Genomic DNA, 18,591 nt, shown 5'->3' with positions numbered 1-18,591 from the left:
ACAGGTGGTACCCTGGTTACCAGCATGCATGTGTATTTTATCACCACACAAATGCACTGACATATGTGGCACATGGTATCATGTTGAGATGGTGTTCAGAATTTTGCAGCAACAAACTAAAGACCTCTCAGGCCTGCAACTGCACATCAAGCCTCAGAGATCAGGGCCTTCTAGTCACTGATAGAGATCGGCAGTCAGAAGGCCCCCATTAGACCTAGATATCCTGGGCGGGAGAGGTGGGGCGTTCAATTTCCAAAAATGGTAAACGCCCTGCCCCTGGAACCTCAATAGATCCTCTGGTTGGTGGAGGTCCAGAGCCAGTACACAGTGCTATATTTTCTGGGTGTCCCAGAGCTGAAGCAAAGGGAGCTCGGATTCGGTGCAAAAATGACACCAAGGTCCCATAGCCCTGGGTTGAGCCTGGGGTGCAAGCTGGTAGTTGATGGAAGTTAAGGCTGGCATCATGTATCATTGACAAAAACTATCTTTTACCGATGCTGATTTGAAGTAAAGTGTGACTCAGAGGATGAATGCATTAAAACCTCTGACCTTCACATCTCCACTATTCAGCTTTGCCTTGCTGTCCTCCAGACATTTCTCCTCCCCACAACACAGGAAGATTTGTGACTTGTGGAGAATGTGACAATCTCAGTCTATAATCACTCTTCATATAACCACCGATTCCATTCCTATCTGCATATTTATCCAGTGTGGAGCAGTTAATCATCTTAACTTCAACTGCTTTTGCTGAGATCTCTGCCAGAGTAGAGGCAAGGGCATCTATAGTCTGCCTCAGCAGCCCTGCTAATGGAGTGGAAAACTAGCCAAGGTTCTCATTCCTGGTTGCTATCCAGTTATCCTGCTAGGTGAGTGCATGCATGCAAACACACATGTGCAGGGCGAGTATAGTACCAGTCTTAACAATGATAACCTCCACAGTCTAATAGCTTTCTCACTATCAAGCCTTGCACAAATTAAGCACGGCCAAAGAACACTTCCTGCTTGTGCAACTGTACCACAGCAAGGAGACAACTTCAGGAGAAAACATGGCAAAAGGAAGCAAAAAAAGAGAAAGACAACCAGAAGTAACAAATAAATCAACTTTTTTATTTATGAATTTTGTTTCCTTAAAAGTGGGATATTACAGTTTTAAATCTCTACTCAATCACTCTCAAGGTTTGCAAAGCTCAGCGAGAATTTAAGCTGTTAAATACAAATTCTAGAGCCTCCAATTTGTCACTACATATTTTACTGAACATGAAAATCAGTGTCATTTTAATAGAAAAGAATCACTTTACAACAAGTTTTAAAATCACTTAAAAACTTATTTTTAGAGTATATATTATCCATAGCTAAAACCAACTCCTTGGGGGCAGGGACTTAGCAGGGTCTCTTTGGGATTGAAGTGGCTTCAAAATGACATGTCTACAGATGGAAGTTGGAACCACGTCAGTCCTCTGTGTCAGACCTGAGCCAAGCAGGTCTGCAGTACCTCAAGGGCACAGTTGTTTAACCAGCCAGACTGGCTCACGAATAGAAGCTGAAGGGGTAGACCTAGCCCCAGAGGCTGGGATTCTTCCCACTTGGTTCCAGATAACTCTGCAGGCCAGGTAGAGTGATCCAGCCTGGACAAGCAGCATGACATTTACCAGTGCTGTGTGCTGGTCAGCTGTACAGTTTTGGTCAATTAAACTTCAGCACTACCCATGCATATATCCGAGGGGTCCCCAAACCCGAGAATCTCCAAACATAGAAACATAGAAGATAGGAGCAGGAGTAGGCCATTCGGCCCTTCGAGCCTGCTCCGCCATTCGATGAGATCATGGCTGATCATCCAAATTCAGTACCCTGTCCCTGCCTTCTCCCCATATCCCTTGATCCCGTTAGCCTTAAGAAATATATCCAATTCTTTCTTGAATATACTTAATGAACTGGCCTCCACCGCCCTCTGTGGCAGAGAATTCCACAGGTTCACCACTCTCTGGGTGAAGAAATTCCTCCTCATCTCAGTCCTAAATGGCTTACCCCTTATCCTTAGACTATGACCCCTGGTTCTGGACTCCCCGGCCATCAGAAACATCCTTCCTGCATCGAGTCTGTCCAGGCCTGACAGAATTTTATAGGTTTCGATGAGATCCCCTCTCAATTTTTTAAACTCCAGTGAGTATAAGCCCAATCGACACAATCTCTCCTCATACGTCATTCCTGCCATCCCAGGTATCAGCCTGGTGAATCTTCGCTGCACTCCTTCCATGGCAAGAACGTCCTTACTCAGGTAAGGCGACCAAAACTGCACACAATACTCAAGGTGCGGTCTCACCAAGGCCCTCTACAACTGCAGCAAGACATCCTTGTTCTTGTACTCGAACCCTCTTGCTAAGAAGGCCAACATACCATTTGCCTTCTTAACCGCCTGCTGCACCTGCATGCTTACCTTCAGCGACTGGTGCACAAGAACACCCAGGTCTCTTTGCACTTCCCCTTCTCCCAATCTATTGCCATTCAAATAATAATCTGCCTTCCTGTTTTTGCCACCAAAGTGGATAACCTCACATTTATCCACATTATAGTGCATTTGCCATGTTTCTGCCCAATCACCCAACCTGTCCAAATCGTACTGGAGTTTCACGACATCCTCCTCACAGCATACCCTCCCACCCAGCTTTGTGTCGTCTGCAAATTTGGAGATATTACATCCAATTCCCTTGTCCAGATCATTAATATATATTGTGAACAGCTGGGGTCCTAGGACCGATCCTTGCAGTACCCCACTAGTCACTGCCTGCCACTCGGAAAACGACCCGTTTATTCCAACTCTTTGCTTTCTGTCCGCCAACCAGTTCTCTATCCAAGTCAATACCTTGCCCCCAATCCCATGTGCCTTAATTTTGCACGCTAATCTCTTATGCGGGACCTTATCGAAAGCCTTCTGAAAGTCCAAATACACCACATCCACTGGTTCTCCCTTATCTATTTTACCAGTTACATCCTCAAAAAATTCCAGTAGATTAGTCAAGCATGATTTACCTTTTGTAAATCCATGTTGACTTTGTCCGATCCAGTCACTGCTTTCCAAGTGCTCTGCTATTACATCTTTTATAATGGACTCCAGCATTTTCCGATGTCAAGCTTACCGGTCTATAACTCCACCCGCCTTTTCTCTACCACCTTTTTTGAATAGTGGGGTAACATTAGCTACCCAATTCATGGGTACCGTTCCAGAGTCTATTGAGTTCTGGAAGATGACCAGCAATGCATCTACTATTTCTAGGGCCACTTCCTTAAGTACCCTGGGATGTAGATTATCAGGCCCTGGGGATTTATCAGCCTTCAGTCCCATCAATTTTCCTAACACCATTTCACTACAAATACTGATTTCTTTCAGTTCCACCCTTTCATCAGACCCTATGTTCCCCGGCATCTCTGGGAGGTTATTTGCGTCCTCCTTTGTGAAGACAGAACCAAAATATGTATTTAGTTGGTCTGCCATTTCTTTGTTCCCCATTATAAATTCCCCCGATTCTGACTGCAAGGGACCTACGCTTGACTTCACCAATCTTTTTCTCTTCACATATCTATAAAAGCTTTTACAGTCAGTTTTTATGTTCCCTGCAAGCTTACTCTCATATTCTGTTTTCCCTTTCTTAATTAATCCCTTTGTCCTCCTTTGTTGAATCCTAAACTGCTCCCAATCCTCAGGATTATTGCTTTTTCTGGCCAATTTATATGCCCTCTCCTTGGACCTTATGCTATGCCTAATTTCCCTTGTTAGCCACGGTTGGGTCACCATTTTTGTTTTATTTTTATGCCAAACTGGGATGAACAAATTCTGTAGTTCATCCATTCGATCTTTGAATGTTTGCCATTGCCTATCCACCGTCAACCCTTTGAGTGCCATTCCCCAATCAATCCTACCCAACTCGCTCCTCAGACCATCGTAGTTTCCTTTTTTTAAATTGAGGACCCTAGTCTCCGAGTCAACTACTTCATTCTCCATCTTAATGAAGAATTCGATCATATTATGATCGCTCCGACCCAAGGGGCCTCGTACAACAAGATTGCTAATTAATCCTTTCTCGTTACATAATACCCAGTCTAAGATGGCCTGATCTCTGGTTGGTTCCTCGACATATTGGTCCAGGAAACCATCCCGTAAACACTCCAGGAATTCCTCCTCCACAGTATTGTTACTAATTTGGTTGGCCCAATCTATATGTAGATTAAAGTCACCCATGATGACTGCTGTGCCCTTATTGCACGCTTCTTTATTAATGCCATCCCCAACCTCCGCCTTACTGTTTGGAGGTCTATAAACCACTCCCACTAACGTTTTTTTCCCCTTAGTATTTCTCAATTCTACCCATACAGATTCCACCTCATCAGAGCTAATATCCTTCATTACAATTGTGTTAATCCCTTCTTTAACCAGTAATGCTACCCCACCTCCTTTTCCTTTTTGCCTATCTTTCCTGAATATCAAATACCCCTGGATGTTGAGTTCCCAGTCCTGGCCTTCCTTGAGCCACGTTTCCGTAATCCCAACCAAATCGTATTTGTTTACTTCTATTTGCACAGCCAATTCATCCACCTTATTACAAATGCTCCTCGCATTAAGACACAAAGCCTTCAGGCTTGTTTTTTTAACGCTCTTAGACCTATTAGAATTATTATTTACTGTGGCCATGTTTGATTTAAACCGATGATTTCTCTAACTGCCACTTTTGTTTTTCTCCTTCCTATCTTTTGCTTTTATCCTTGTTTCCCTTTCCTCTGTCTCCCTGCTCAGGTTCCCAACCCCCTGTCATTTTAGTTTAAACCCTCCCCCACAGCATTAGCAAACACTCCCCCTAGGACATCGGTTCCAGCCCTGCCCAGGTGCAAACCGTCCGGTTTGAACTGGTCCCACCTCCCCCAGAACCGGTTCCAATGTCCCAGGAACTTGAATCCCTCCCCCTGGCACCATTCCTCTAGCCACATATTCATCTGAAGTATCCTTGTTTCTACTCTGACTAGCACGTGGCACTGGTAGCAATCCTGAGATTACTACCTTTGAGGTCCTGTTTTTTAATTTATCTCCTAACTCCCTATATTCCGCTTTTAGGACCTCATCCCGCTTTTTACCTATACCTATACCTAAACCAAGCAGCTGAGAAATTCACACATGTAGAGTCTCTCTTTTCCCAGTGTTGAGTGACAATATGAATGCACTCTTGTCCCATAGCTTACCAGAGTCTAATGAACTTAGATAACGCATGGCTCAAGAGGAAAGTCAGGCAGGGCGCACACCCAAAACACAACCTGTCCAATTTCAACCCATGAATTTAATTGGACAGTAAATTGGGTGGTTGATCCTCCTTGCCAGATTTTCTGCTAAGCACTACACTCATGTGATGCTTTACGTCCAAGTGCTGAAAATGGAAATCTGCCCCAAGGTCTCTTAAGAACATAAGAAATAGGAGCAGGAGCAGGCCAATCGGCCCCTCGAGCCTGCTCCGCCATTCAATAAGATCATGGCTGATCTGATCCTAACCGCCAATCCACTATCACAGAACCATCTCCTGAATCTAACAGAATTAGACACACGAAATAGGAGCAGGATCAGGCTACGCGGCCCCTGGGCCCGCTCCGCTACCCACAGGGCCATGACCGATCCGAACCTAGACTCATGTCCAAATTCCTGCCCGCTCCCCGTAACCCTTAATTCCCTTTACTTCTAGGAAACTGTCTATTTCTGTTTTAAATTTATGTAATGATGTAGCTTCTACAGCTTTTTGGGGCAGCATATTCCATGGACCTACCACCCTCTGAGTGAAGTAGTTCCTCCTCATCTCAGTTTTGAAAGAGCAGCCCCTTATTCTAAGACTATGCCCCCTAGTTCTAGTTTCACCCATCATCGGGAACATCTTCCCCGCATCCACCCGATCCAACCCCTTCACAATCTTATATGTTTCAATAAGATCGCCTCTCATTCTTCTGAACTCCAATGAGTAGAGTCCCAATCTACTCAACCTCTCCTCATATGTCCATCCCCTCATCCCCGGGATTAACCGAGTGAACCTTCTTTGTACTGACTCGAGAGCAAGTATGTCTTTTCTTAAGTATGGACACCAAAACTGTATGCAGTATTCCAGGTGCGGTCTCACCAATACCTTGTACAACTGAAGCAATACCTCCCTATTTTTATATTCTATCCCCCTAGCAATGAAAGCCAACATTCCATTGGCCTTCTTAATCACTTGCTGCACCTGCATACTAACCTTTTGAGTTTCGTGCACCAGGACCCCCAGATCCCTTTGTACTTCAGTACTTTCCAGTTTCTTGCCATTAAGATAATAACTTGCTCTACGATTTTTCCTGCCAAAGTGCATAACCTCACACTTTCCAGTATTGTATTCCATCTGCCAAATCTCTGCCCACTTACTTAGCCTGTCTATGTCCCCTTGCAGGTTTTTTATGTCCTCCTCACTCACTACTTTCCCTCCCATCTTAGTATCATCTGCAAACTTTGATATGTTACACTCGGTCCCCTCCTCCAAATCGTTAATGTGAAAGAGGAATTCAAATGGCCACTTGTACCAAATTCACAATGTTTATTTTACTTCAGTTATAAGGCACACTTGCAACATCTAGTGGCATTTAAATGTTACTACACAACCTTTCTCAGTGGTTATTCTTCATATGAGAATCTAGTGTTAGCAGGCTTTTTGGACAGGGACCATCTCAGTTGATCCTTATCCTGTTCTCACCCAACGTCTACATAAGTGCACTTTCCAGCAGAAGTCACTGGATAGTAACCAGGAACGGGACTCCGACTCATTTTTCTCTCTCCCTAGCCCAGGGGACCAATAATATTATGTACAATAATAATGGAACTGATTAGCTGCTGCATTTCCTTTTGTGCCATCAACTGATAAAGAGACAGTTTGGGAAGATTAATTTTCCCTCACCTACACCTTTGATGCTTGTCCCCAGTTCTCTCCCAACTTGTTCATTCACCCTGGTATGGCCCCATCTTCGCTCCCTCAAGTGTGTAGACTTCAGCATATCTGGCTTAACCATCCATCATCAGATTTTGCTGGATCACATCTAGTGCTTTTGGTCCTCATTCTCCTCTGCCAAAACTGCTCACTACTCTAGGATCATCCTGGAGAGCAAAGGTAACTCCCAGCTTCTTTTCTGCATTATCAACCGCATCCTTAAATTCCTCTCCCCTGCCTCAGTTCCAACAAGTGCATTGAGCTCATGGACTTCTTTGTCACTAAGGTAGAGACCATCCATTTAGTTGCCTCTGCTGCCTCCCCACCAAGCTTAATCTCCAAGGCTTTTCTCCCCTAGTTCTGAACCCCTGTATCTCTCTGGTTTCTCTCCCACCTCCACTCATTCACTCTCTGAGCTCATTTCACCAATGAGACCCACCCCCTGCTACCTTGACCACATTTCCTTTAAACAGCTGACCACTTCCCATTCTGGCCCCCAGACTAGCTGATATTTTAAATGGTTCCCTCCCCTCACTTGGCCAGTGCTGGGACTAGAGTCCTGGCGGATCATATAACTAGGGCTGTAGAGAGGGCTTTAAACTAACTAGTGGGGGGGAGCTTCCTAGAGAACAAATAATAAAAATGACAACAGAGAAGGTCATAGACTTAGGTAGCAGTGGGGAAATTAAAAACCAGAGCGTGTCAGGAAGGGGCAGAAGGTATGGAGTAAAAGGTAAAGTAATAAAAAGGGCAAAAGCAGGAACTAAGTGTCACAAAACACATTTGAAAGTTCTCTATCTGAATGCACGTAGCATTCGTAACAAAATAGACGAGTTAATGGCACAAATAGCTACATATGGGTATGATCTAGTGGCCATTACAGAAACATGGCTGCAGGGTGACAATGCCTGGGAATTAAACATACCAGGTTATTTAACAATCAGGAAGGACAGGCAGGAAGGAAGGGGAGGTGGGGTGGCTATGTTAATAAAGGAAGGAATCACTGTAATACAGAGAAATGATATTGGGTCAAAAGATCAGGATAATGAAACAGTTTGGGTGGAGATAAGGAATAGTAAGGGGAAAAAAACACTAGTGGGCGTAGTCTATAGGCCTCCGAACAGTCGCAACTCGGTTGGACGGAGTATCAATCAGGAAATAGTTGAGGCTTGTAATAAGGGAACATCTATAATTATGGGGGATTTTAACTATCATATTAATTGGACAAATCAAATTGGGCAGGGCTGCCTTGAGGATGAGTTCATTGAGTGTATTAGGGATGGGTTTCTTGAGTAGTATGTAACTGAACCGACCAGGGGGCAAGCAACCTTAGATCTGGTCCTGTGTAACGAGACAGGATTAATTAAAAATGTCCTAGTAAAGGATCCCCTTGGAATGAGTGACCATAACATGGTTGAATTCCATATTCAATTAGAGGGTGAGGAGGTTGTATCTCAAACAAGTGTGCTAAGCTTGAATAAAGGAGACTATGAAGGTATGAGAGCGGAATTGAGTAAAGTGGATTGGGAAAATAGATTAAAGGGTAAGACGATACATGATCAGTGGCGTACATTTAAGGAGTTACTTTACAACTTCCAAAAAAAGTATATTCCACTGAGAAAAAAAGGGTGTAAAAGAAAAGACAGCCATCCGTGGCTAATTAAAGAAATTAAGGATAGTATTCGACTAAAAACAAGGGCATATAAGGTAGCCAAATCTAGTGGGAGGATAGAGGATTGGGAAAACTTTAAAAGACAGCAAAAAATAACAAAAAGATTGATTAAGAAAGGGAAGATAGATTATGAAAGTAAATTAGCAAAAAATATAAAAACAGATAGTAAGAGTTTTTATAGTTATATAAAAAGAAAAAGGGTGGCTAAAGTAAATGTTGGTCCCTTAGAGGATGAGACCGGGAAATTAATGGTGGGAAATATGGAGATGGCAAAAACACTGAATGAATATTTTGTATCAGTCTTTACAGTAGAGGACACCAAGAATATCCCAACACTGGACAAGCAGGGGGCTATAGGGGGGGGGGGAGGGGGGAGGAGATAAACACGATCAAAATCACTAAGGAAGTGGTACTCGGTAAAATAATGGGACTCAAGGCGGATAAATCGCCTGGACCTGATGGCTTACATCCTAGGGTCTTGAGGGAAGTGGCGGTAGGGATTGTGGATGCATTGGTAATAATCTTCCAAAACTCCCTGGACTCAGCAAAGGTCCCGGCAGACTGGAAAACTGCTAATGTAACACCCTTATTTAAAAAGGGCAGTAGGCAGAAGGCTGGAAACTATAGACCGGTTAGCCTAACATCTGTGGTAGGTAAAATTTTGGAGTCCATTATTAAGGAGACAGTAACAGGACATTTGGATAATCATAATTTAATAAGACAAAGTCAGCATGGTTTTATGAAGGGGAAGTCATGTTTGACAAATTTGCTGGAGTTCTTTGAGGAAGTAACATATAGGGGTGGATAAAGGTGAACCAGTGGACGTAGTGTATTTAGACTTCCAAAAGGCATTTGACAAGGTGCCACACAAAAGATTATTGCTTAAGATAAAAAAATCACGGGATTGGGGGTAATATTCTGGCATGGATAGAGGATTGGCTATCTAACAGAAGGCAGAGAGTTGGGGTAAATGGTTCATTCTCAGACTGGCAATCAGTAACCAGTGGTGTTCCGCAGGGGTCAGTGCTGGGTCCCCAACTCTTTACAATCTATATTAACGATTTGGAGGAGGGGACCGAGTGTAACATATCAAAGTTTGCAGATGATACTAAGATGGGAGGGAAAGTAGTGAGTGAGGAGGACATAAAAAACCTGCAAGGGGACATAGACAGGCTAAGTAAGTGGGCAGAGATTTGGCAGATGGAATACAATACTGGAAAGTGTGAGGTTATGCACTTTGGCAGGAAAAATCGTAGAGCAAGTTATTATCTTAATGGCAAGAAACTGGAAAGTACTGAAGTACAAAGGGATCTGAGGGTCCTGGTGCACGAAACTCAAAAGGTTAGTATGCAGGTGCAGCAAGTGATTAAGAAGGCCAATGGAATGTTGGCTTTCATTGCTAGGGGGATAGAATATAAAAATAGGGAGGTATTGCTTCAGTTGTACAAGGTATTGGTGAGACCGCACCTGGAATACTGCATACAGTTTTGGTGTCCATACTTAAGAAAAGACATACTTGCTCTCAAGTCAGTACAAAGAAGGGCCGAAGGGCCTCTTTCTGTGCTGTAAAACTCTAAGGTTCACTCGGTTAATCCCGGGGATGAGGGGATGGACATACGAGGAGAGGTTGAGTAGATTGGGACTCTACTCATTGGAGTTCAGAAGAATGAGAGGCGATCTTATTGAAACATATAAGATTGTGAAGGGGTTGGATCGGGTGGATGCAGGGAGGATGTTCCAGATGATGGGTGAAACTAGAACTAGGGGGCATAGTCTTAGAATAAGGGGCTGCTCTTTCAAAACTGAGATGAGGAGGAACTACTTCACTCAGAGGGTGGTAGGTCCATGGAATATGCTGCCCCAAAAAGCTGTCGAAGCTACATCATTACATAAATTTAAAACAGAAATAGACAGTTTCCTAGAAGAAAAGGGAATTAAGGGTTACGGGGAGCGGGCAGGAATTTGGACATGAGTCTAGGTTCGGATCGGTCATGGCCCTGTGGGTAGCGGAGCGGGCCCAGGGGCCGTGTAGCCTGATCCTGCTCCTGTTTCGTGTGTCTAATTCTGTTAGATTCAGGAGATAGTCCTGTCATAGTGGATTGGCGGTTAGGATCAGATCAGCCATGATCTTATTGAATGGCGGAGCAGGCTCGAGGGGTCGATTGGCCTACTCCTGCTCCTATTTCTTATGTTCTTATGTGCTTATGTTCTTATGTTCTCAGGTATTGTACTCCTCTCTTTCAATACCACTATCATACCCTCTCCAAAAAAAACTACCCTCAACCCTTCTGTCTTTTCAAACTACTGTCCTACCTCCAATTTCTTTCCTCTCCAAAATCCTTGAACATGTTGCCACTTCTCAAATCCGTGCCCATCTTTCCCACAACTCTATGATTGAATCTCTCCAATCAGGTTCCTGCTCTGGACTGTGAACATGAGGTACTATCCCTCTTTGGCCTCTCTACAGCCTTTGACAGGATTGACTACACCAGCCTCCTCCAACATCTCTCCTCTATTGTCCAGCTCTTATCTATTCAACTCTAGACAGAGATTCTCCAGCAATGGCTTCTATTCCCACTCCATTATCTCCAGGGCCTCCTAAGGATCTATCCTTGGCCCGCTCCTCTTCATGCTGCCCCTGATGCGCCATCAATTACTCAAAAGACTGAAGTTGAGCGAGTAACAATCAGGCTTTTATTAACTAAAGAATGAAGGTCTAGTCTCGAGTGGTCGACCCGTCCAGAATACTAAGGGACTGGGAGGTAGTCACTTATATACCTGGAATAGTGGGAGGAGTCAGCCGAGGCATGTCCAGACCTGTACCTAGTGGAATACACATACAGACACAGACAGGTATGACAGTGGTTTACCACATTCACCCCTTGTTTAGAAATGAGTCCGGCGGGGTGAAGTGTATTTAAAAGTTCGTGTATTGGTAGAAATGAGTCCGGCGGGGTGAAGTGTATTTAAAAGTTCGTGTATTGGAGTCTCTCCGGAGGTCTTGTCTGCCGCTGTGATCGACGTGGCGACGGCAGGGGTGGTGGAGCTTCCGGCGTCGCGTCCCGTGTAGGCTGGGGCCCTGGAGTGTAGTCCTCGTGGGTGACGGTCCAAGGCGAGCCGGCTGCTGGGGTTGGATATCGGGTCGTGGGGGGGGGTGGTAATGGGTAGTGGGTTACAGCGGTCCCCGAGGGTGCGAGGTCTCGTATGGAGACTGTGTCCTCCCGCCCGTCCGGGTACGCAATGTAAGCGTACTGGGGGTTGGCGTGGAGGAGGTCGACCCTCTCGACCAGGGGGTCCGTTTTATTGGCCCTCACGTGTCTTCTCAGTAGTACCGGCCCTGGGGACGTCAGCCATGGCGGTAACGATGTCCCCGATGTGGACTTCCTTGGGAAGACAAACATTTTCTCGTGAGGGGTGGCATTGGTGGCAGTGCAGAGAAGTGACCGAATCGAGTGGAGCGCATCGGGGAGCACCTCCTGCCAGCGGGAGGTCGGAAGGCCCCTAGACTTTAAGGCTAGTAGGGCAGCCTTCCAAACAGTTGCATTCTCTCTTTCCACCTGTCCGTTCCCCCGGGGGTTGTAACTGGTGGTCCTGCTTGTGGCTATACCCCTAGCGAGCAGGTACTGGCGGAGTTCGTCGCTCATAAACGATGAGCCCCGGTCGCTATGGATATAGCTGGGGAAACCGAACAGGGTGAAGAGGCTGTTCAGACATTTAATGACCGTGGCACTGGTCATGTCCGGGCAGGGGATAGCGAACGGGAACCGGGAGTACTCGTCAATGATGTTGAGGAAGTACACATTGCGGTCGGAGGAGGGGAGAGGCCCTTTAAAATCGACGCTCAGGCGTTCGAAAGGGCGAGTGGCTTTTATCAGGTGGGCTCTGTCTGGTCTATAAAAGTGCGGTTTGCACTCAGCGCAGACTTGGCAGTTCTTGGTCATGGTCCTGACCTCCTCAATGGAGTAAGGCAGGTTGCGGGCCTTGATGAAGTGGAAGAACCTGGTGACCCCCGGGTGGCAGAGGTCATCGTGGAGGGCCCTCAGCCTATCGATCTGCGCGCTGGCGCAGGTGCCACGCGATAGGGCATCTGGGGGTTCATTGAGCTTCCCAGGCCGGTACAAGATCTCGTAATTGTAGGTGGAAAGTTCGATTCTCCACCTCAAGATCTTGTCATTTTTGATTTTGCCCCTCTGCTTGTTGTTGAACATAAAAGCAACTGAACGCTGGTCAGTGAGCAGGGTAAATCGTTTTCCGGCCAGGTAGTGCCTCCAATGACGCACAGCCTCCACGATAGCCTGGGCCTCCTTCTCGACCGCGGAGTGTCTGGTCTCCGGGCCCTGGAGGGTTCGTGAGAAGAATGCCACAGGTCTCCCCGCCTGATTAAGGGTGGCGGCCAGAGCGAAGTCGGACGCATCGCTTTCCACCTGGAAGGGGATGGATTCGTCCACTGCATGCATGGTGGCTTTGGCAATGTCTTCCTTGATACGGTGGAAGGCTAAGCGGGCCTCTGCCGTCACGGGAAAAGAGGTGGACTTGATCAGCGGACGGGCTTTGTCTGCATAGTAGGGGACCCACTGAGCGTAGTAGGAAAAAAACCCTAGGCACCTCTTCAGAGCTTTTAGGCAGTGGGGCAGTGGGAGTTCCATAAGGGGACGCATCCGGTCCGGGTCGGGACCGATGACCCCGTGTTCTACAACACAGCCAAGGATGGCGAGGCGGTCTGTGCGGAATATGCACTTCTCCTTGTTATATGTCAGGTTCAGGAGTTGGGCGGTGCGGAGGAATTTCTCGAGGTTTGCGTCATGGTCCTGCAAGTCATGGCCGCAGATGGTCACATTATCTAGGTAAGGGAAAGTGGCCTGCAGCTCGTTTTGATCGACCATCCGGTCCATCTCCCTTTGGAAGACGGAGACCCCGTTGGTAACGCCGAAGGGAACCCTAAGGAAGTGATAGAGGCGGCCGTTTGCCTCAAAAGCAGTATACTGGCGGTCTTCAGGGCTGATGGGGAGCTGGTGGTACGCTGATTTCAGGTCAATGGTCGAAAAGACGCGGTACTGCGCGATCTGGTTGACCATGTCAGCTATGCGGGGGAGTGGGTAGGCGTCCAGCAGGGTGTAGCGGTTTATTGTTTGGCTGTAGTCGATGACCAGGCGTTGTTTCTCGCCGGTCTTAACGACCACAACCTGGGCTCGCCAGGGGCTGGAGCTGCCCTCAATAATCCCCTCCTTCAGGAGCCGTTCCACTTCGGTTTTGATGAAAACCCTGTCCCCGGCACTGTATCGCCTGCTCTTTGTGGCGATGGGCTTACAGTCGGGGGTGAGGTTAGCAAACAGTGGGGGGGGTGGGACTCTGAGTGTGGAGAGGTTGCATCTAGTGCGCGGCGGGCAATTTGGAGGCTGCTGGCTGCGGACTGTGAGTGGGGGGAGGGGGCCACCGTACGCCATCGTAACGCTTTTGAGGTGGCACTGGAAATCCAACCCCAGTAGAACGGCAGCGCAGAGGTCGGGCAGGACCAGGAGTTTAAAATTATTGAACACAGTCCCGTCTACTACTAGTGTCACCACGCAGTAGCCGCCAATGTCCGCTGACTGGGACTCGGAGGCCATAGAAATCCGCTGGTGCGCAGGCAGGACTGGGAGAGAGCAACGCCGCACCGTGTCGGGGTGGATGAAGCTCTCTGTGCTCCCGGAGTCAAAAAGGCAGTTTATTGCATGGCCGTTTACCTTAACGTCCATTTTGGACCGAGCTAGCTGGTGCGGTCTCGTTTGGTCCAGCGTCACAGAGGCCAGCGTAGGGGTCGGTGTGTCGCTGCGAGTATCAGATGGGGGGGGGTTGGCGGTCTGCTGCGTCCCGGCTGGTGTCCAAGATGGCGGCGCCCATGATTCCCATGTGGCTGGAGTCGTCCAAGATGGCTGCTGCTGCGGTGGTTCGCACATGGCTGGGGAGGCCCAAGATGGCGGCTCGCACGGCCCACACGCGGCGCTGCTGGCGTTCGGGGTGGCTTTGGCCTTGCAGACGCTGGCGTAGTGTCCCTTTTTCCCGCAGCCCGAGCAGGTTGCATTCTTCGCCGGGCAGCGCGCTCTGGGGTGTTTGGCCTGGCCACAGAAGTAGCATTTCTGGCCTTGGGATACTGCTGTCTGGCTTTGGGACACTGCTGCGGTAGTTGGGCCGTTGTTGGGCTGTGGCTGGGGTGGCACGGTGCTATGGGGCTGTCCTACCGTGTCCCAGGTTGTCGTTCCCCGCGGCGTCCACGGTGCAGAGGAGTAGGCATCCATGCCCCGGAAGGCTGCGTCCAGCGTTAGTGCGATGTCGGAGGCTTTGTCGAGGGTGAGGTCACTCTGCTCCAGCAGTCGCTGTCGGGTGTAGTTGGACCTGTGGCCCGCTACGAAGGCATCCCGGATCAGTTCCTCCGTGTACTTAGTGGGCGTTACCGCCTTACACCCACAGGCCCGGCCAAGCACGGACAGTGCTTGGAGGTATTCCTCAGTCGATTCCCCAGGTTGTTGCTTGCGACTCCCCAGAAGGTGCCTAGCGTATACTTCGTTCACAGGGCGCGTGTACTGGGTCTTGAGGAGCTGGAGGGCGGCTGTGTACGAGGTCGCGTCCCGGATGACTGAGTACACTCGGTGGTTCACCTTGGAGATCAGGACAGACAGTTTGTCCGCATCCGTTTCGACCGCAGTGGAGGCAGTCAGGAATGTCTCGAAGCACGTGAGCCAGTGAGCAAACTTGGTGGAAGCGTCCGCTTCCCGACTGTCCAGGTCCAGGCATGCTGGTGTGAGGATCTTCTCCATTATAAAAAATTTAGTTAATAAAATTGATGCGCCATCAATTACTCAAAAGACTGAAGTTGAGCGAGTAACAATCAGGCTTTTATTAACTAAAGAATGAAGGTCTAGTCTCGAGTGGTCGACCCGTCCAGAATACTAAGGGACTGGGAGGTAGTCACTTATATACCTGGAATAGTGGGAGGAGTCAGCCGAGGCATGTCCAGACCTGTACCTAGTGGAATACACATACAGACACAGACAGGTATGACAGTGGTTTACCACAGCCCCTTGACATCATCCACAGATATGGGGTCAGTTTCCACTTGTACACTGAAGACACCCAGCTCTACCTCTCACCACCTCTCTTGACTCCTCCACTCCTGTGTTGTCAGACTGCTTGTCCAACATCCAATCTTGGATGAGCCGCAATTTCCTCCAGCTAAACATTGGGAAGACCGAAGCTATCGATAGCCACAATCTTTGTATCCTTGCCACCGATACCAACCCCTCTCAAGCCACCATCAGAGGCAGAAACAAACTGTTCGCAACCATGGCATTCTATTCATTCCCAAGCTGAGCTTCTGACCCCATATCATCCCAACACTAAGGTCACCTATTTCCACTTCCATAACATCACCCACTTCCAACCCTACCTTAGCCCATCTGCTGCGGAAACCCTCATACATACATGCCTATAGCAATTCTCTCCTGGATAGCCTCTCATTGTTCACCCTCCATAAACTTTAGCTCATTCAAAACTCTGCTACCCGTATCCTATGCCGCAACAATTCCCACACACCCATAAGCCCTTTCCTCACTGACCTACATTGGCTTCTGGTCTCCAATGTCTCAAAATTATCTTCATGTTTAAGTAATTTCATGAGCTCACGCCCCCTTCTCAGCTCTAGAACCTCCTCCAGTCCTACAACAATCTCCTTCAAACTCTTCTTTCCTCATGTGTATCAACCCCTGCAACCCTGCTCCCTTCACCCCACTATTGGCAGCCGTGCCTTCAGCTGCCTAGGCCCCACGCTCTGGAATTCTCTCCCAAACCACTCATCCTCTTCAAGTCCCTCACCTCCTTTAAGACCCTGCTTAAACCCCACTCCTTTGACCAAGGTTTTGCTGACCTTGCTAATATCTTTTATGAATCGGCATTCATTTATTTTGATTATTACACACCTGTGAAGTGCCTTGGGATAATTTTCAAAGTTAAAGTTGTTGTGTTAACAAACACACTGACCGCAACATTACTTACCTCGGCAGGTTTGTGGCGGGCGATGTCGATGGCGGGTTGCGGCCCCGCTGCTGGCTCTATCCCACTCTACGAAATGACTTTCCATTGATAGGGCTTGTTAAGCCCGCCCAGCACATTTCCCGGGCCAATTAAAGGAAGCGAGTCTGGTGACGTCATTTCATGACGCGTCATCAGCCGGTTTCCTTAAAGGGACCACATCCAAATTTATCTTGACATTTGTGCTGCAAGTGTTCTACAGCATTGAGGAGCTGCAAACACTGACAAGCACCACACAGATGCACAGGGCTGCACCCAGGTTCTCCCATGACTCCCTCCATATGCTCATGGAGGGAACACAGCACGCAGGGAGGTCCTCTTTCTTTCCGATGGGCATAAGAGACCTCCCCAGGAGACCTAAACAGCCTGGTTGGATATTGCACAGGAGGTCACAAGCAGGGATGTGGTCAGGAGGACCTGGGTGCAGTGGCGCAAACCTTTCAATGATCTCAGTAGATCACGAAATATTAGTACAAAGCCACATTCAACCTCATTCTGCTGTACCTCTCATCACATCCCCATCACTCTGCCTTCCCTACCCTACTCCTGCACATCCTTACTCACACCAACTTACCTTGCACCTCCACCCATCACTCTCTCTCTCTATATTATCACATCCCCATCTCACTAGCCACCCCTCACACTCACCCTCATCCTAGTGCAATCATACCAACAAACAACACACAAGGGTAGCCAACTTGGGTGATTTATCCAATGTTCATGTAAAGTTTCTGCTAATGTGCTGTCAAACATTGAAACCTTTATGTATCAGTGTCAGCTGTGGCTCAGTTGGTAGAACACTCGACTCTGATTCAGAAGGTTGTGGGTTCAAGTCCCATTCCAGGAACTAGGCTGACACTCCAGTGCAGTGCTGAGGGAGTGCTGCACTGTTGGAGGTGCCGTCTTTCGGATGAGACGTTAAACTGAGGCCCCGTCTGCTCTCTCAGGTGGACGTAAAAGAAGAAGAGCAGGGGAGTTATCCCCGGTGTCCTGGCCAATATTTATCCCTCAAACAACATCACTAAAAACAGATTATCTGGTCATTATCACATTGCTGTTTGTGGGAGCTTGTTGTGTGCAAATTGGCTGCCGCGTTTCCTACATTACAACAGTGACTCCACTTCAAATAGTACTTAATTGGCTGTAAAGCCCTTTGAGATGTCCGGTGGTCATGAAAGGTGCTATATAAATGCAAGTCTTTCTTTATTTTCAACACTTTCCGTTCTTGGACAGATTTGTGTTCATCTTTGGTAGTGGCTTAGTGAGTTGCAGTGAATGGTGAGATGTAACAGTAACCCCCGCAATGGTAGTGAGTGTAAAAGGAATGGTTTGGACATTGTAGGAATGCTTTATGGTGTTGCTGTGGGGTGGTGCCAACCCATGGGGCAGCCAGGGTGTACAGTGTCAAGTGAAGTAAATCTGGCCATGGTGTAGCCATCCCTGGCAGCAATATGCTCGGGTGCTGATGCCCTCTGTCCTGTGCAATATCAGGTGATTGAGGAGAGGTTGGTGTTGCTGCTGGTGTTGGGGCCGATCGTGGTCAGATTCTGAGGACCAAGGTGAAACAGTATAAATAGTACCCTGATGGAATAGATGGCAGGTGAAGTTGAGATGACAGAAGCAAGCGGTCAATGGCAAGAGAGGTTGTTCCAATTGAGGTGACACTGGATAGAGAGTTTGTTCCAAACACTTGCAGCCTGCATATAGCTCAATCTGTGTTCCAAATGGAGCAAGCAACGGTTTCTGAGCTTGGAAAGTGAACAGCTGTGAGGTGGGAGCTTTTATAGCACATTTCAAGCGGTCAAGTAATCAGTTCATTCAATGGCCAGTCAACTCCTACCTCAGTTTAACAGACGTGATCCCCGAGCAGCGTGGACC

General features: G+C 47.7%; 1 protein-coding gene across 1 annotated transcript in view; it reads right to left on the bottom strand.

Moving 5' to 3' along the window:
• Positions 1-18,591, bottom strand: part of mre11a (MRE11 homolog A, double strand break repair nuclease) — a 94,931-nt gene that overhangs the window by 23,774 nt on the left and 52,566 nt on the right. The gene's annotated exons all lie outside the window — the stretch shown is intronic.

The sequence above is a fragment of the Somniosus microcephalus genome, chromosome 10 (genome assembly GCF_052327205.1).
Source record: "Somniosus microcephalus isolate GS21.2 chromosome 10, FLI_Smic_1.0, whole genome shotgun sequence".
In the NCBI taxonomy this organism is placed as follows: Eukaryota; Metazoa; Chordata; class Chondrichthyes; order Squaliformes; family Somniosidae; genus Somniosus; species Somniosus microcephalus.
This window is presented reverse-complemented; position numbering and strand designations above follow the sequence as displayed.